The sequence below is a fragment of the Pseudophryne corroboree genome, unplaced genomic scaffold (genome assembly GCF_028390025.1).
Source record: "Pseudophryne corroboree isolate aPseCor3 unplaced genomic scaffold, aPseCor3.hap2 scaffold_367, whole genome shotgun sequence".
In the NCBI taxonomy this organism is placed as follows: Eukaryota; Metazoa; Chordata; class Amphibia; order Anura; family Myobatrachidae; genus Pseudophryne; species Pseudophryne corroboree.
This window is the reverse complement of record NW_026970019.1, coordinates 425294-444408: the sequence shown is the minus strand read 5'-3', so window position 1 is coordinate 444408 and position 19115 is coordinate 425294. Positions and strand designations below refer to the sequence as shown.

At 34.9% G+C, this 19115-nt stretch overlaps 4 non-coding genes across 4 annotated transcripts; all 4 read right to left on the bottom strand.

The window, feature by feature from the left end:
• Positions 1–1957: 1957 nt before the first annotated feature.
• TRNAS-ACU (transfer RNA serine (anticodon ACU)) lies at positions 1958–2031 on the bottom strand. The gene has a single exon. It is a non-coding gene; the product is annotated as a tRNA-Ser (tRNA).
• Positions 2032–5462: 3431 nt separating this feature from the next.
• Positions 5463–5536, bottom strand: TRNAS-ACU (transfer RNA serine (anticodon ACU)). The gene has a single exon. It is a non-coding gene; the product is annotated as a tRNA-Ser (tRNA).
• Positions 5537–12399: 6863 nt separating this feature from the next.
• On the bottom strand, positions 12400–12473 carry TRNAS-ACU (transfer RNA serine (anticodon ACU)). The gene has a single exon. It is a non-coding gene; the product is annotated as a tRNA-Ser (tRNA).
• Positions 12474–18179: 5706 nt separating this feature from the next.
• TRNAS-ACU (transfer RNA serine (anticodon ACU)) lies at positions 18180–18253 on the bottom strand. The gene has a single exon. It is a non-coding gene; the product is annotated as a tRNA-Ser (tRNA).
• Positions 18254–19115: the final 862 nt, after the last annotated feature.

Genomic DNA, 19115 nt, shown 5'->3' with positions numbered 1-19115 from the left:
TTTTGCTCTTTTATATTTACTTGAAGTACAATAACTTTTACCATTTTAATTTGTTTGAATAGTATATTGACAGTATAGTTTTCTTTAAAAAATCCACTTAATTTTCTTTACCCTATTATTAAAAGGGTAATTGACAAAAACAAACTACATTGTCACCAGAAGAGCAATACAAAATGTACAAGTGATATATTAAAATCATCTTTCCAGCTTGAATTTCAATGATGCATTGGGGCAACGATTTTGTGAGAAACATCTTCACCCTTAAATAAAGATTTTCTTAATTCCTTACCTGTGTGCTAATTAGATATCACCTTGTTTTCACATTAAACAGACTTCTACATGAGAAAGCAGCAAGGATGCAGTGGCGTTAATGTTTCCTGGTGTCAACCTGTATTATTTCAGTAGACATTGAAATGAGGATGCATCTTGCTGCCTTTCCAATGAAGCAAGTTTAATTTAGTAATAGGTGAAAAACCATCCCTACAAAGGTGTTAATCAGAGACTTGGCTTTGTGGACACTTTTCAGAGAACAAATTTGTTAGCATAAAAATAAAGCCAGAAAATGAAGAGCTGTTTAATCACTCAATTGGATTTTTTTTGCCAGCATATTTCTTTTTCTCTGCAACCCACTGCTAAATTGTGCTTCCTAGCTGTTTTTATTAAATCACTGAATCAAATCTAACTCTGATTACATCAGAAAAGGCCAGGTACCCTACACCATAACAGAGGGTTTGAAATTTTGACATGTCTACTTAAAGATCACCAAAATCTGATAACAAGGTCAATTACGTCCCTGGGTGGGATTGAACCACCAACCTTTTGGTTAGTAGCCGGATACACTAACCAATTGCGCCACAGAGACACTTCGCTAAAAATGCATTCTGACAAAGGCTAATAAGCATACATCTAGAACGTTTCCTAGAAAAACTTTAAAAAGTCAATAATCTGGAGAGTTTTTGTAAAATGTTTCTTCCATCAACCAACGAAGAAACACATTGGTACTTTCCCATGATGAGTGAGTGCTTCAGGATCTCTTGCACTTACATGTGCAGCAGAGTACTGCAATGGAAGCATGCTGGGCCCATAACCCAGAGGTAGGCAGATTGAAACTATCCTTTGCTATATGCATTTTTTTTGTTAATTTAAGTAATCAAAACTGGGATTGATATTTTTGCTCTTTTATATTTACTTGAAGTACAATAACTTTTACCATTTTAATTTGTTTGAATAGTATATTGACAGTATAGTTTTCTTTAAAAAATCCACTTAATTTTCTTTACCCTATTATTAAAAGGGTAATTGACAAAAACAAACTACATTGTCACCAGAAGAGCAATACAAAATGTACAAGTGATATATTAAAATCATCTTTCCAGCTTGAATTTCAATGATGCATTGGGGCAACGATTTTGTGAGAAACATCTTCACCCTTAAATAAAGATTTTCTTAATTCCTTACCTGTGTGCTAATTAGATATCACCTTGTTTTCACATTAAACAGACTTCCACATGAGAAAGCAGCAAGGATGCAGTGGCGTTAATGTTTCCTGGTGTCAACCTGTATTATTTCAGTAGAAATTGAAATGAGGATGCATCTTGCTGCCTTTCCAATGAAGCAAGTTTAATTTAGTAATAGGTGAAAAACCATCCCTACAAAGGTGTTAATCAGAGACTTGGCTTTGTGGACACTTTTCAGAGAACAAATTTGTTAGCATAAAAATAAAGCCAGAAAATTAAGAGCTGTTTAATCACTCAATTGGATTTTTTTTGCCAGCATATTTCTTTTTCTCTGCAACCAACTGCTAAATTGTGCTTCCTATCTGTTTTTATAAAATCACTGAATCAAATCTAACTCTGATTACATCAGAGAAGGCCAGGTACCCTACACCATAACGGGGGGTTTGAAATTTTGACTTGTCTACTTAAAGATCACCAAAATCTGATAACAAGGTCAATTACGTCCCTGGGTGGGATTGAACCACCAACCTTTCGGTTAGTAGCCAGACACACTAACCGATTGCGCCACAGAGACACTTTGTAAAAAGTATCTACTGACAAAGGCTAATAAGCATACATCTGGAACGTTTCCTAGAAAAACTTTAAAAAGTCAATAATCTGGAGAGTTTTTGTAAGATGTTTCTTCCATCAACCAACGAAGAAACACATTGGTACTTTCCCATGATGAGTGAGTGCTTCAGGATCTCTTGCACTTACATGTGCAGCAGAGTACTGCAATGGAAGCATGCTGGGCCCATAACCCAGAGGTAGGCAGATTAAAACTATCCTCTGCTATATGCATTTTTTTTGTTAAAGTAATCCAAAACTGGGATTGATATTTTTGCTCTTTTATTTTTCATTAAAGTACAATAACTTTTACCATTTTAATTTGTTTTAATAGTATATTGAAAGTATTGTTTTCTTTTAAAAATCCACTTAATTTTCTTTACCCTATTATTAAAATGGTAATTGACAAAAACAAACTACATTGTCACCAGAAGAGCAATACAAAATGTACAAGTGATATATTAAAATCATCTTTCCTGCTTGAATTTCAATGATGCATTGGGGCAACGATTTTGTGAGAAACATTTTCACCCTTAAATAAAGATTTTCTTAATTCCTTACCTGTGTGCTAATTAGATATCACCTTGTTTTCACATTAAACAGACTTCCACATGAGAAAGCAGCAAGGATGCAGTGGCGTTAATGTTTCCTGGTGTCAACCTGTATTATTTCAGTAGACATTGAAATGAGGATGCATCTTGCTGCCTTTCCAATGAAGCAAGTTTAATTTAGTAATAGGTGAAAAACCATCCTTACAAAGGTGTTAATCAGAGACTTGGCTTTGTGGACACTTTTCAGAGAACAAATTTGTTAGCATAAAAATAAAGCCAGAAAATTAAGAGCTGTTTAATCACTCAATTTGATTTTTTTTGCCAGCATATTTCTTTTTCTCTGCAACCCACTGCTAAATTGTGCTTCCTAGCTGTTTTTATAAAATCACTGAATCAAATCTAACTCTGATTACATCAGAGAAGGCCAGGTACCCTACACCAGAACAGGGGGATTTGAAATTTTGACTTGTCTACTTAAAGATCACCAAAATCTGATAACAAGGTCAATTACGTCCCTCTGTGGGATTGAACCACCAACCTTTTGGTTAATCGCCGTGCACACTAAATGATTGCGCCACAGAGACACTTTGCAAAAGTCCATACTGACAAAGGCTAATAAGCATTCATCTAAAACGTTTCCTAGAAAAACTTTAAAAAGTCAATAATCTGGAGAGTTTTTGTAAGATGTTTCTTCCATCAACCAACGAAGAAACACATTGGTACTTTCCCATGATGAGTGAGTGCTTCAGGATCTCTTGCACTTACATGTGCAGCAGAGTACAGCAATGGAAGCATGCTGGGCCCATAACCCAGCGGTAGGCAGATTGAAACTATCCTCTGCTATATGCATTTTTTTTTTGTTAATTAAAGTAATCCAAAACTGAGATTGATATTTTGGCTCTTTTATTTTCACTTAAAGTACAATAACTTTTACCATTTTAATTTGTTTTAATAGTATATTGACAGTATTGTTTTCTTTCAAAAATCCACTTAATTTTCTTAACCCTATTATTAAAATGGTAATTGACAAAAACAAACTACATTGTCACCAGAAGAGCAATACAAAATGTACAAGTGATATATTAAAATCATCTTTCCAGCTTGAATTTCAATGATGCATTGGGGCAACGATTTTGTGAGAAACATCTTCACCCTTAAATAAAGATTTTCTTAATTCCTTACCTGTGTGCTAATTAGATATCACCTTGTTTTCACATTAAACAGACTTCCACATGAGAAAGCAGCAAGGATGCAGTGGCGTTAATGTTTCCTGGTGTCAACCTGTATTATTTCAGTAGACATTGAAATGAGGATGCATCTTGCTGCCTTTCCAATGAAGCGTTTAATTTAGTAATAGGTGAAAAACCATCCCTACAAAGGTGTTAATCAGAGACTTGGCTTTGTGGACACTTTTCAGAGAACAAATTTGTTAGCATAAAAAAAAAGCCAGAAAATGAAGAGCTGTTCAATCACTCAATTGGATTTTTTTTGCCAGCATATTTCTTTTTCTCTGAAACCCACTGCTAAATTGTGCTTCCTAGCTGTTTTTATTAAATCACTGAATCAAATCTAACTCTGATTACATCAGAAAAGGCCAGGTACCCTACACCATAACAGGGGGTTTGAAATTTTGACTTGTCTACTTAAAGATCACCAAAATCTGATAACAAGGTCAATTACGTCCCTGGGTGGGATTGAACCACCAACCTTTTGGTTAGTAGCCGGACACACTAACCGATTGCGCCACAGAGACACTTCACAAAAAGTACATACTGACAAAGGCTAATAAGCATACATCTAGAACGTTTCCTAGAAAAACTTTAAAAAGTCAATAATCTGGAGAGTTTTTGTAAAATGTTTCTTCCATCAACCAACGAAGAAACACATTGGTACTTTCCCATGATGAGTGAGTGCTTCAGGATCTCTTGCACTTACATGTGCAGCAGAGTACTGCAATGGAAGCATACAGGGCCCATAACCCAGCGGTAGGCAGATTGAAACTATCCTCTGCTATATGCATTTTTTTTTGTTAATTAAAGTAATCCAAAACTGGGATTGATATTTTGGCTCTTTTATTTTCACTTAAAGTACAATAACTTTTACCATTTTAATTTGTTTTAATAGTATATTGACAGTATTGTTTTCTTTCAAAAATCCACTTAATTTTCTTAACCCTATTATTAAAATGGTAATTGACAAAAACAAACTACATTGTCACCAGAAGAGCAATACAAAATGTACAAGTGATATATTAAAATCATCTTTCCAGCTTGAATTTCAATGATGCATTGGGGTAACGATTTTGTGAGAAACATCTTCACCCTTAAATAAAGATTTTCTTAATTCCTTACCTGTGTGCTAATTAGATATCACCTTGTTTTCACATTAAACAGACTTCCACATGAGAAAGCAGCAAGGATGCAGTGGTGTTAATGTTTCCTGGTGTCAACCTGTATTATTTCAGTAGACATTGAAATGAGGATGCATCTTGCTGCCTTTCCAATGAAGCGTTTAATTTAGTAATAGGTGAAAAACCATCCCTACAAAGGTGTTAATCAGAGACTTGGCTTTGTGGACACTTTTCAGAGAACAAATTTGTTAGCATAAAAATAAAGCCAGAAAATGAAGAGCTGTTTAATCACTCAATTGGATTTTTTTTGCCAGCATATTTCTTTTTCTCTGCAACCCACTGCTAAATTGTGCTTCCTAGCTGTTTTTATTAAATCACTGAATCAAATCTAACTCTGATTACATCAGAAAAGGCCAGGTACCCTACACCATAACAGGGGGTTTGAAATTTTGACTTGTCTACTTAAAGATCACCAAAATCTGATAACAAGGTCAATTATGTCCCTGGGTGGGATTGAACCACCAACCTTTTGGTTAGTAGCCGGACACACTAACCAATTGCGCCACAGAGACACTTCACAAAAACGTACATACTGACAAAGGCTAATAAGCATACATCTAGAACGTTTCCTAGAAAAACTTTAAAAAGTCAATAATCTGGAGAGTTTTTGTAAAATGTTTCTTCCATCAACCAACGAAGAAACACATTGGTACTTTCCCATGATGAGTGAGTGCTTCAGGATCTCTTGCACTTACATGTGCAGCAGAGTACTGCAATGGAAGCATACAGGGCCCATAACCCAGCGGTAGGCAGATTGAAACTATCCTTTGCTATATGCATTTTTTTTGTTAATTTAAGTAATCAAAACTGGGATTGATATTTTTGCTCTTTTATTTTTACTTGAAGTACAATAATTTTTACCATTTTAATTTGTTTAAATCCACTTAATTTTCTTTACCCTATTATTAAAAGGGTAATTGACAAAAACAAACTACATTGTCACCAGAAGAGCAATACAAAATGTACACGTGATATATTAAAATCATCTTTCCAGCTTGAATTTCAATGATGCATTGGGGCAACGATTTTGTGAGAAACATCTTCACCCTTAAATAAAGATTTTCTTAATTCCTTACCTGTGTGCTAATTAGATATCACCTTGTTTTCACATTAAACAGACTTCCACATGAGAAAGCAGCAAGGATGCAGTGGCGTTAATGTTTCCTGGTGTCAACCTGTATTATTTCAGTAGAAATTGAAATGAGGATGCATCTTGCTGCCTTTCCAATGAAGCAAGTTTAATTTAGTAATAGGTGAAAAACCATCCCTACAAAGGTGTTAATCAGAGACTTGGCTTTGTGGACACTTTTCAGAGAACAAATTTGTTAGCATAAAAATAAAGCCAGAAAATGAAGAGCTGTTTAATCACTCAATTGGATTTTTCTGCCAGCATATTTCTTTTTCTCTGCAACCCACTGCTAAATTGTGATTCCTAGCTGTTTTTATTAAATCACTGAATCAAATCTAACTCTGATTACATCAGAAAAGGCCAGGTACCCTACACCATAACAGGGGGTTTGAAATTTTGACTTGTCTACTTAAAGATCACCAAAATCTGATAACAAGGTCAATTACGTCCCTGGGTGGGATTGAACCACCAACCTTTTGGCTAGTAGCCGGACACACTAACCGATTGCGCCACAGAGACACTTCACAAAAAGTGCATACTGACAAAGGCTAATAAGCATACATCTAGAACGTTTCCTAGAAAAACTTTAAAAAGTCAATAATCTGGAGAGTTTTTGTAAAATGTTTCTTCCATCAACCAACAAAGAAACACATTGGTACTTTCCCATGATGAGTGAGTGCTTCAGGATCTCTTGCACTTACATGTGCAGCAGAGTACTGCAATGGAAGCATACAGGGCCCATAACCCAGAGGTAGGCAGATTGAAACTATCCTTTGCTATATGCATTTTTTTTGTTAATTTAAGTAATCAAAACTGGGATTGATATTTTTGCTCTTTTATTTTTACTTGAAGTACAATAATTTTTACCATTTTAATTTGTTTAAATCCACTTAATTTTCTTTACCCTATTATTAAAAGGGTAATTGACAAAAACAAACTACATTGTCACCAGAAGAGCAATACAAAATGTACACGTGATATATTAAAATCATCTTTCCAGCTTGAATTTCAATGATGCATTGGGGCAACGATTTTGTGAGAAACATCTTCACCCTTAAATAAAGATTTTCTTAATTCCTTACCTGTGTGCTAATTAGATATCACCTTGTTTTCACATTAAACAGACTTCCACATGAGAAAGCAGCAAGGATGCAGTGGCGTTAATGTTTCCTGGTGTCAACCTGTATTATTTCAGTAGAAATTGAAATGAAGATGCATCTTGCTGCCTTTCCAATGAAGCAAGTTTAATTTAGTAATAGGTGAAAAACCATCCCTACAAAGGTGTTAATCAGAGACTTGGCTTTGTGGACACTTTTCAGAGAACAAATTTGTTAGCATAAAAATAAAGCCAGAAAATGAAGAGCTGTTTAATCACTCAATTGGATTTTTCTGCCAGCATATTTCTTTTTCTCTGCAAACCACTGCTAAATTGTGCTTCCTATCTGTTTTTATAAAATCACTGAATCAAATCTAACTCTGATTACATCAGAGAAGGCCAGGTACCCTACACCATAACAGGGGGTTTGAAATTTTGACTTGTCTACTTAAAGATCACCAAAATCTGATAACAAGGTCAATTACGTCCCTGGGTGGGATTAAGCCACCAACCTTTTGGTTAGTAGCCAGACACACTAACCGATTGCGCCACAGAGACACTTTGTAAAAAGTACATACTGACAAAGGCTAATAAGCATACATCTAGAACGTTTCCTAGAAAAACTTTAAAAAGTCAATAATCTGGAGAGTTTTTGTAAGATGTTTCTTCCATCAACCAACGAAGAAACACATTGGTACTTTCCCATGATGAGTGAGTGCTTCAGGATCTCTTGCACTTACATGTGCAGCAGAGTACTGCAATGGAAGCATGCTGGGCCCATTACCCAGAGGTAGGCAGATTGAAACTATCCTCTGCTATATGCATTTTTTTTGTTAATTAAAGTAATCCAAAACTGGGATTGATATGTTAGCTCTTTTATGTTTACTTAAAGTACAATAACTTTTACCATTTTAATTTGTTTTAATAGTATATTGACAGTATTGTTTTCTTTCAAAAATCCACTTAATTTTTTTTACCCTATTATTAAAATGGTAATTGACAAAAACAAACTACATTGTCACCAGAAGAGCAATACAAAATGTACAAGTGATATATTAAAATCATCTTTCCAGCTTGAATTTCAATGATGCATTGGGGCAACGATTTTGTGAGAAACATCTTCACCCTTAAATAAAGATTTTCTTAATTCCTTACCTGTGTGCTAATTAGATATCACCTTGTTTTCACATTAAACAGACTTCCACATGAGAAAGCAGCAAGGATACAGTGGTGTTAATGTTTCCTGGTGTCAACCTGTATTATTTCAGTAGACATTGAAATGAGGATGCATCTTGCTGCCTTTCCAATGAAGCAAGTTTAATTTAGTAATAGGTGAAAAACCATCCCTACAAAGGTGTTAATCAGGACTTGGCTTTATGGACACTTTTCAGAGAACAAATTTGTTAGCATAAAAATAAAGCCAGAAAATGAAGAGCTGTTTAATCACTCAATTGGATTTTTTTTGCCAGCATATTTCTTTTTCTCTGCAACCCACTGCTAAATTGTGCTTCCTAGCTGTTTTTATAAAATCACTGAATCAAATCTAACTCTGATTACATCAGAGAAGGCCAGGTACCCTACACCATAACAGGGGGTTTGAAATTTTGACTTGTCTACTTAAAGATCACCAAAATCTGATAACAAGGTCAATTACATCCCTGGGTGGGATTGAACCACCAACCTTTTGGTTAGTAGCCAAACACACTAACTGATTGCACCACAGAGACACTTTGCAAAAATGCATACTGACAAAGGCTAATAAGCATTCATCTAGAACGTTTCCTAGAAAAACTTTAAAAAGTCAATAATCTGGAGAGTTTTTGTAAGATGTTTCTTAGATCAACCAACGAAGAAACACATTGGTACTTTCCCATGATGAGTGAGTGCTTCAGGATCTCTTGCACTTACATGTGCAGCAGAGTACTGCAATGGAAGCATGCTGGACTTATAACCCAGAGGTAGGCATTTTGAAACTATCCTCTGCTATATGCATTTTTTTTTATTAAAGTAATCCAAAACTGGGATTGATATTTTAGCTCTTTTATTTTTACTTAAAGTACAATAACTTTTACCATCTTAATTTGTTTTAATAGTATATTGACAGTATTGTTTTCTTTCAAAAATCCACTTAATTTTCTTTATCCTATTATTAAAATGGTAATTGACAAAAACAAACTACATTGTCACCAGAAGAGCAATACAAAATGTACAAGTGATATATTAAAATCATCTTTCCAGCTTGAATTTCAATGATGCATTGGGGCAACGATTTTGTGAGAAACATTTTCACCCTTAAATAAAGATTTTCTTAATTCCTTACCTGTGTGCTAATTAGATATCACCATGTTTTCACATTAAACAGACTTCCACATGAGAAAGCAGCAAGGATGCAGTGGCGTTAATGTTTCCTGGTGTCAACCTGTATTATTTCAGTAGACATTGAAATGAGGATGCATCTTGCTGCCTTTCCAATGAAGCAAGTTTAATTTAGTAATAGGTGAAAAACCATCCTTACAAAGGTGTTAATCAGAGACTTGGCTTTGTGGACACTTTTCAGAGAACAAATTTGTTAGCATAAAAATAAAGCCAGAAAATTAAGAGCTGTTTAATCACTCAATTTGATTTTTTTTGCCAGCATATTTCTTTTTCTCTGCAACCCACTGCTAAATTGTGCTTCCTAGCTGTTTTTATAAAATCACTGATTCAAATCTAACTCTGATTACATCAGAGAAGGCCAGGTACCCTACACCATAACAGGGGGTTTGAAATTTTGACTTGTCTACTTAAAGATCACCAAAATCTGATAACAAGGTCAATTACGTCCCTGGGTGGGATTGAACCACCAACCTTTTAGCTAATAGCCGTGCACACTAACTGATTGCGCCACAGAGACACTTTGCAAAAGTCCATCCTGACAAAGGCTAATAAGCATTCATCTAAAACGTTTCCTAGAAAAACTTTAAAAAGTCAATAATCTGGAGAGTTTTTGTAAGATGTTTCTTCCAACAACCAACGAAGAAACACATTGGTACTTTCCCATGATGAGTGAGTGCTTCAGGATCTCTTGCACTTACATGTGCAGCAGAGTACTGCAATGGAAGCATGCTGGGCCCATAACCCAGAGGTAAGCAGATTGAAACTATCCTCTGCTATATGCATTTTTTTTTAATTAAAGTAATCCAAAACTGGGATTGATATTTTAGCTCTTTTATTTTTACTTAAAGTACAATAACTTTTACCATCTTAATTTGTTTTAATAGTATATTGACAGTATTGTTTTCTTTCAAAAATCCACTTAATTTTCTTTACCCTATTATTAAAATGGTAATTGACAAAAACAAACTACATTGTCACCAGAAGAGCAATACAAAATGTACAAGTGATATATTAAAATCATCTTTCCAGCTTGAATTTCAATGATGCATTGGGGCAACAATTTTGTGAGAAACATCTTCACCATTAAATAAAGATTTTCTTAATTCCTTACCTGTGTGCCACTTAGATATCACCTTGTTTTCACATTAAACAGACTTCCACATGAGAAAGCAGGAAGGATGCATTGGCGTTAATGTTTCCTGGTGTCAACCCGTATTATTTCAGTAGACATTGAAATGAGGATGCATCTTGCTGCCTTTCCAATGAAGCAAGTTTAATTTAGTAATAGGTGAAAAACCATCCCTACAAAGGTGTTCATCAGAGACTTGGCTTTGTGGACACTTTTCAGAGAACAAATTTGTTAGCATTAAAATAAAGCCAGAAAATGAAGAGCTGTTCAATCACTCAATTGGATTTTTCTGCCAGCATATTTTTTTTTCTCTGCAACCCACTGCTAAATTGTGCTTCCTAGCTGTTTTTTATAAAATCACTTAATCAAAACTAACTCTGGTTACATCAGAGAAGGCCAGGTACCCTACATCATAAGAGGGGGTTTGAAATTTTGACTTGTCTACTTAAAGATCACCAAAACCTGACCACAAGGTCAATTACATCCCTGGGTGGGATTGAACCACCAACCTTTTGGTTAGTAGCCAAACACACTCACTGATTGCACCACAGAGACACTTTGCAAAAATGCATACTGACAAAGGCTAATAAGCATTCATCTAGAACGTTTCCTAGAAAAACTTTAAAAAGTCAATAATCTGGAGAGTTTTTGTAAGATGTTTCTTAGATCAACCAACGAAGAAACACATTGGTACTTTCCCATGATGAGTGAGTGCTTCAGGATCTCTTGCACTAACATGTACAGCAGAGTACTGCAATGGAAGCATGCTGGGCTTATAACCCAGAGGTAGGCAGATTGAAACTATCCTCTGCTATATGCATTTTTTTTAATTAAAGTAATCCAAAACTGGGATTGATATTTTAGCTCTTTTATTTTTACTTAAAGTACAATAACTTTTACCATCTTAATTTGTTTTAATAGTATATTGACAGTATTGTTTTCTTTCAAAAATCCACTTAATTTTCTTTACCCTATTATTAAAATGGTAATTGACAAAAACAAACTACATTGTCACCAGAAGAGCAATACAAAATGTACAAGTGATATATTAAAATCATCTTTCCAGCTTGAATTTCAATGATGCATTGGGGCAACGATTTTGTGAGAAACATTTTCACCCTTAAATAAAGATTTTCTTAATTCCTTACCTGTGTGCTAATTAGATATCACCTTGTTTTCACATTAAACAGACTTCCACATGAGAAAGCAGCAAGGATGCAGTGGCGTTAATGTTTCCTGGTGTCAACCTGTATTATTTCAGTAGACATTGAAATGAGGATGCATCTTGCTGCCTTTCCAATGAAGCGTTTAATTTAGTAATAGGTGAAAAACCATCCCTACAAAGGTGTTAATCAGAGACTTGGCTTTGTGGACACTTTTCAGAGAACAAATTTGTTAGCATAAAAATAAAGCCAGAAAATGAAGAGCTGTTTAATCACTCAATTGGATTTTTTTTGCCAGCATATTTCTTTTTCTCTGCAACCCACTGCTAAATTGTGCTTCCTAGCTGTTTTTATTAAATCACTGAATCAAATCTAACTCTGATTACATCAGAAAAGGCCAGGTACCCTACACCATAACAGGGGGTTTGAAATTTTGACTTGTCTACTTAAAGATCACCAAAATCTGATAACAAGGTCAATTATGTCCCTGGGTGGGATTGAACCACCAACCTTTTGGTTAGTAGCCAGACACACTAACCGATTGCGCCACAGAGACACTTCACGAAAAGTACATACTGACAAAGGCTAATAAGCATACATCTAGAACGTTTCCTAGAAAAACTTTAAAAAGTCAATAATCTGGAGAGTTTTTGTAAAATGTTTCTTCCATCAACCAACGAAGAAACACATTGGTACTTTCCCATGATGAGTGAGTGCTTCAGGATCTCTTCCACTTACATGTGCAGCAGAGTACTGCAATGGAAGCATACAGGGCCCATAACCCAGCGGTAGGCAGATTGAAACTATCCTTTGCTATATGCATTTTTTTTGTTAATTTAAGTAATCAAAACTGGGATTGATATTTTTGCTCTTTTATTTTTACTTGAAGTACAATAATTTTTACCATTTTAATTTGTTTAAATCCACTTAATTTTCTTTACCCTATTATTAAAAGGGTAATTGACAAAAACAAACTACATTGTCACCAGAAGAGCAATACAAAATGTACACGTGATATATTAAAATCATCTTTCCAGCTTGAATTTCAATGATGCATTGGGGCAACGATTTTGTGAGAAACATCTTCACCCTTAAATAAAGATTTTCTTAATTCCTTACCTGTGTGCTAATTAGATATCACCTTGTTTTCACATTAAACAGACTTCCACATGAGAAAGCAGCAAGGATGCAGTGGCGTTAATGTTTCCTGGTGTCAACCTGTATTATTTCAGTAGAAATTGAAATGAGGATGCATCTTGCTGCCTTTCCAATGAAGCAAGTTTAATTTAGTAATAGGTGAAAAACCATCCCTACAAAAGTGTTAATCAGAGACTTGGCTTTGTGGACACTTTTCAGAGAACAAATTTGTTAGCATAAAAATAAAGCCAGAAAATGAAGAGCTGTTTAATCACTCAATTGGATTTTTCTGCCAGCATATTTCTTTTTCTCTGCAACCCACTGCTAAATTGTGATTCCTAGCTGTTTTTATTAAATCACTGAATCAAATCTAACTCTGATTACATCAGAAAAGGCCAGGTACCCTACACCATAACAGGGGGTTTGAAATTTTGACTTGTCTACTTAAAGATTACCAAAATCTGATAACAAGGTCAATTACGTCCCTGGGTGGGATTGAACCACCAACCTTTTGGCTAGTAGCCGGACACACTAACCGATTGCGCCACAGAGACACTTCACAAAAAGTACATACTGACAAAGGCTAATAAGCATACATCTAGAACGTTTCCTAGAAAAACTTTAAAAAGTCAATAATCTGGAGAGTTTTTGTAAAATGTTTCTTCCATCAACCAACAAAGAAACACATTGGTACTTTCCCATGATGAGTGAGTGCTTCAGGATCTCTTGCACTTACATGTGCAGCAGAGTACTGCAATGGAAGCATACAGGGCCCATAACCCAGAGGTAGGCAGATTGAAACTATCCTTTGCTATATGCATTTTTTTTGTTAATTTAAGTAATCAAAACTGGGATTGATATTTTTGCTCTTTTATTTTTACTTGAAGTACAATAATTTTTACCATTTTAATTTGTTTAAATCCACTTAATTTTCTTTACCCTATTATTAAAAGGGTAATTGACAAAAACAAACTACATTGTCACCAGAAGAGCAATACAAAATGTACACGTGATATATTAAAATCATCTTTCCAGCTTGAATTTCAATGATGCATTGGGGCAACGATTTTGTGAGAAACATCTTCACCCTTAAATAAAGATTTTCTTAATTCCTTACCTGTGTGCTAATTAGATATCACCTTGTTTTCACATTAAACAGACTTCCACATGAGAAAGCAGCAAGGATGCAGTGGCGTTAATGTTTCCTGGTGTCAACCTGTATTATTTCAGTAGAAATTGAAATGAAGATGCATCTTGCTGCCTTTCCAATGAAGCAAGTTTAATTTAGTAATAGGTGAAAAACCATCCCTACAAAGGTGTTAATCAGAGACTTGGCTTTGTGGACACTTTTCAGAGAACAAATTTGTTAGCATAAAAATAAAGCCAGAAAATGAAGAGCTGTTTAATCACTCAATTGGATTTTTCTGCCAGCATATTTCTTTTTCTCTGCAAACCACTGCTAAATTGTGCTTCCTATCTGTTTTTATAAAATCACTGAATCAAATCTAACTCTGATTACATCAGAGAAGGCCAGGTACCCTACACCATAACAGGGGGTTTGAAATTTTGACTTGTCTACTTAAAGATCACCAAAATCTGATAACAAGGTCAATTACGTCCCTGGGTGGGATTAAGCCACCAACCTTTTGGTTAGTAGCCAGACACACTAACCGATTGCGCCACAGAGACACTTTGTAAAAAGTACATACTGACAAAGGCTAATAAGCATACATCTAGAACGTTTCCTAGAAAAACTTTAAAAAGTCAATAATCTGGAGAGTTTTTGTAAGATGTTTCTTCCATCAACCAACGAAGAAACACATTGGTACTTTCCCATGATGAGTGAGTGCTTCAGGATCTCTTGCACTTACATGTGCAGCAGAGTACTGCAATGGAAGCATGCTGGGCCCATAACCCAGAGGTAGGCAGATTGAAACTATCCTTTGCTATATGCATTTTTTTTTTGTTAATTTAAGTAATCAAAACTGGGATTGATATTTTTGCTCTTTTATTTTTACTTAAAGTACAAAAACTTTTACCATTTTAATTTGTTTTAATAGTATATTGACAGTATAGTTTTCTTTCAAAAATCCACTTAATTTTCTTTACCCTATTATTAAAATGGTAATTGACAAAAACAAACTACATTGTCACCAGAAGAGCAATACAAAATGTACAAGTGATATATTAAAATCATCTTTCCAGCTTGAATTTCAATGATGCATTGGGGCAACGATTTTGTGAGAAACATCTTCACCCTTAAATAAAGATTTTCTTAATTCCTTACCTGTGTGCTTATTAGATATCACCTTGTTTTCACATTAAACAGACTTCTACATGAGAAAGCAGCAAGGATGCAGTGGTGTTAATGTTTCCTGGTGTCAACCTGTATTATTTCAGTAGACATTGAAATGAGGATGCATCTTGCTGCCTTTCCAATGAAGCAAGTTTAATTTAGTAATAGGTGAAAAACCATCCCTACAAAGGTGTTAATCAGAGACTTGGCTTTGTGGACACTTTTCAGAGAACAAATTTGTTAGTATAAAAATAAAGCCAGAAAATGAAGAGCTGTTTAATCACTCAATTGGATTTTTTTTTGCCAGCATATTTCTTTTTCTCTGCAACCCACTGCTAAATTGTGCTTCCTAGCTGTTTTTATAAAATCACTGAATCAAATCTAACTCTGATTACATCAGAGAAGGCCAGGTACCCTACACCAGAACAGGGGTTTTGAAATTTTGACTTGTCTACTTAAAGATCACCAAAATCTGATAACAAGGTCAATTACGTCCCTGGGTGGGATTGAACCACCAACCTTTTGGTTAATAGCCGTGCACACTAACTGATTGCGCCACAGAGACACTTTGCAAAAGTCCATACTGACAAAGGCTAATAAGCATTCATCTAAAACGTTTCCTAGAAAAACTTTAAAAAGTCAATAATCTGGAGAGTTTTTGTAAGATGTTTCTTCCATCAACCAACGAAGAAACACATTGGTACTTTCCCATGATGAGTGAGTGCTTCAGGATCTCTTGCACTTACATGTGCAGCAGAGTACAGCAATGGAAGCATGCTGGGCCCATAACCCAGCGATAGGCAGATTGAAACTATCCTCTGCTATATGCATTTTTTTTTGTTAATTTAAGTAATCAAAACTGGGACTGATATGTTAGCTCTTTTATGTTTACTTAAAGTACAATAACTTTTACCATTTTAATTTGTTTTAATAGTATATTGACAGTATTGTTTTCTTTCAAAAATCCACTTAATTTTCTTTACCCTATTATTAAAATGGTAATTGACAAAAACAAACTACATTGTCACCAGAAGAGCAATACAAAATGTACAAGTGATATATTAAAATCATCTTTCCAGCTTGAATTTCAATGATGCATTGGGGCAACGATTTTGTGAGAAACATCTTCACCCTTAAATAAAGATTTTCTTAATTCCTTACCTGTGTGCTAATTAGATATCACCTTGTTTTCACATTAAACAGACTTCCACATGAGAAAGCAGCAAGGATACAGTGGTGTTAATGTTTCCTGGTGTCAACCTGTATTATTTCAGTAGACATTGAAATGAGGATGCATCTTGCTGCCTTTCCAATGAAGCAAGTTTAATTTAGTAATAGGTGAAAAACCATCCCTACAAAGGTGTTAATCAGAGACTTGGCTTTGTGGACACTTTTCAGAGAGCAAATTTGTTAGCATAAAAATAAAGCCAGAAAATGAAGAGCTGTTTAATCACTCAATTGGATTTTTTTTGCCAGCATATTTCTTTTTCTCTGCAACCCACTGCTAAATTGTGCTTCCTAGCTGTTTTTATAAAATCACTGAATCAAATCTAACTCTGATTACATCAGAGAAGGCCAGGTACCCTACACCATAACAGGGGGTTTGAAATTTTGACTTGTCTACTTAAAGATCACCAAAATCTGATAACAAGGTCAATTACGTCCCTGGGTGGGATTGAACCACCAACCTTTTGGTTAGTAGCCGGACACACTAACCGATTGCGCCACAGAGACACTTTGCAAAAAGTACATACTGACAAAGTCTAATAAGCATATATCTAGAACGTTTCCTAGAAAAACTTTAAAAAGTCAATAATCTGGAGAGTTTTTGTAAGATGTTTCTTCCATTAACCAATGAAGAAACACATTGGTACTTTCCCATGATGAGTGAGTGCTTCAGGATCTCTTGCACTTACATGTGCAGCAGAGTACTGCAATGGAAGCATGCTGGGCCCATTACCCAGAGGTAGGCAGATTGAAACTATCCTCTGCTATATGCATTTTTTTTGTTAATTAAAGTAATCCAAAACTGGGATTGATATGTTAGCTCTTTTATGTTTACTTAAAGTACAATAACTTTTACCATTTTAATTTGTTTTAATAGTATATTGACAGTATTGTTTTCTTTCAAAAATCCACTTAATTTTTTTTACCCTATTATTAAAATGGTAATTGACAAAAACAAACTACATTGTCACCAGAAGAGCAATACAAAATGTACAAGTGATATATTAAAATCATCTTTCCAGCTTGAATTTCAATGATGCATTGGGGCAACGATTTTGTGAGAAACATCTTCACCCTTAAATAAAGATTTTCTTAATTCCTTACCTGTGTGCTAATTAGATATCACCTTGTTTTCACATTAAACAGACTTCCACATGAGAAAGCAGCAAGGATACAGTGGTGTTAATGTTTCCTGGTGTCAACCTGTATTATTTCAGTAGACATTGAAATGAGGATGCATCTTGCTGCCTTTCCAATGAAGCAAGTTTAATTTAGTAATAGGTGAAAAACCATCCCTACAAAGGTGTTAATCAGGACTTGGCTTTATGGACACTTTTCAGAGAACAAATTTGTTAGCATAAAAATAAAGCCAGAAAATGAAGAGCTGTTTAATCACTCAATTGGATTTTTTTTGCCAGCATATTTCTTTTTCTCTGCAACCCACTGCTAAATTGTGCTTCCTAGCTGTTTTTATAAAATCACTGAATCAAATCTAACTCTGATTACATCAGAGAAGGCCAGGTACCCTACACCATAACAGGGGGTTTGAAATTTTGACTTGTCTACTTAAAGATCACCAAAATCTGATAACAAGGTCAATTACATCCCTGGGTGGGATTGAACCACCAACCTTTTGGTTAGTAGCCAAACACACTAACCGATTGCGCCACAGAGACACTTCACGAAAAGTACATACTGACAAAGGCTAATAAGCATACATCTAGAACGTTTCCTAGAAAAACTTTAAAAAGTCAATAATCTGGAGAGTTTTTGTAAAATGTTTCTTCCATCAACCAACGAAGAAACACATTGGTACTTTCCCATGATGAGTGAGTGCTTCAGGATCTCTTCCACTTACATGTGCAGCAGAGTACTGCAATGGAAGCATACAGGGCCCATAACCCAGCGGTAGGCAGATTGAAACTATCCTTTGCTATATGCATTTTTTTTGTTAATTTAAGTAATCAAAACTGGGATTGATATTTTTGCTCTTTTATTTTTACTTGAAGTACAATAATTTTTACCATTTTAATTTGTTTAAATCCACTTAATTTTCTTTACCCTATTATTAAAAGGGTAATTGACAAAAACAAACTACATTGTCACCAGAAGAGCAATACAAAATGTACACGTGATATATTAAAATCATCTTTCCAGCTTGAATTTCAATGATGCATTGGGGCAACGATTTTGTGAGAAACATCTTCACCCTTAAATAAAGATTTTCTTAATTCCTTACCTGTGTGCTAATTAGATATCACCTTGTTTTCACATTAAACAGACTTCCACATGAGAAAGCAGCAAGGATGCAGTGGCGTTAATGTTTCCTGGTGTCAACCTGTATTATTTCAGTAGAAATTGAAATGAGGATGCATCTTGCTGCCTTTCCAATGAAGCAAGTTTAATTTAGTAATAGGTGAAAAACCATCCCTACAAAAGTGTTAATCAGAGACTTGGCTTTGTGGACACTTTTCAGAGAACAAATTTGTTAGCATAAAAATAAAGCCAGAAAATGAAGAGCTGTTTAATCACTCAATT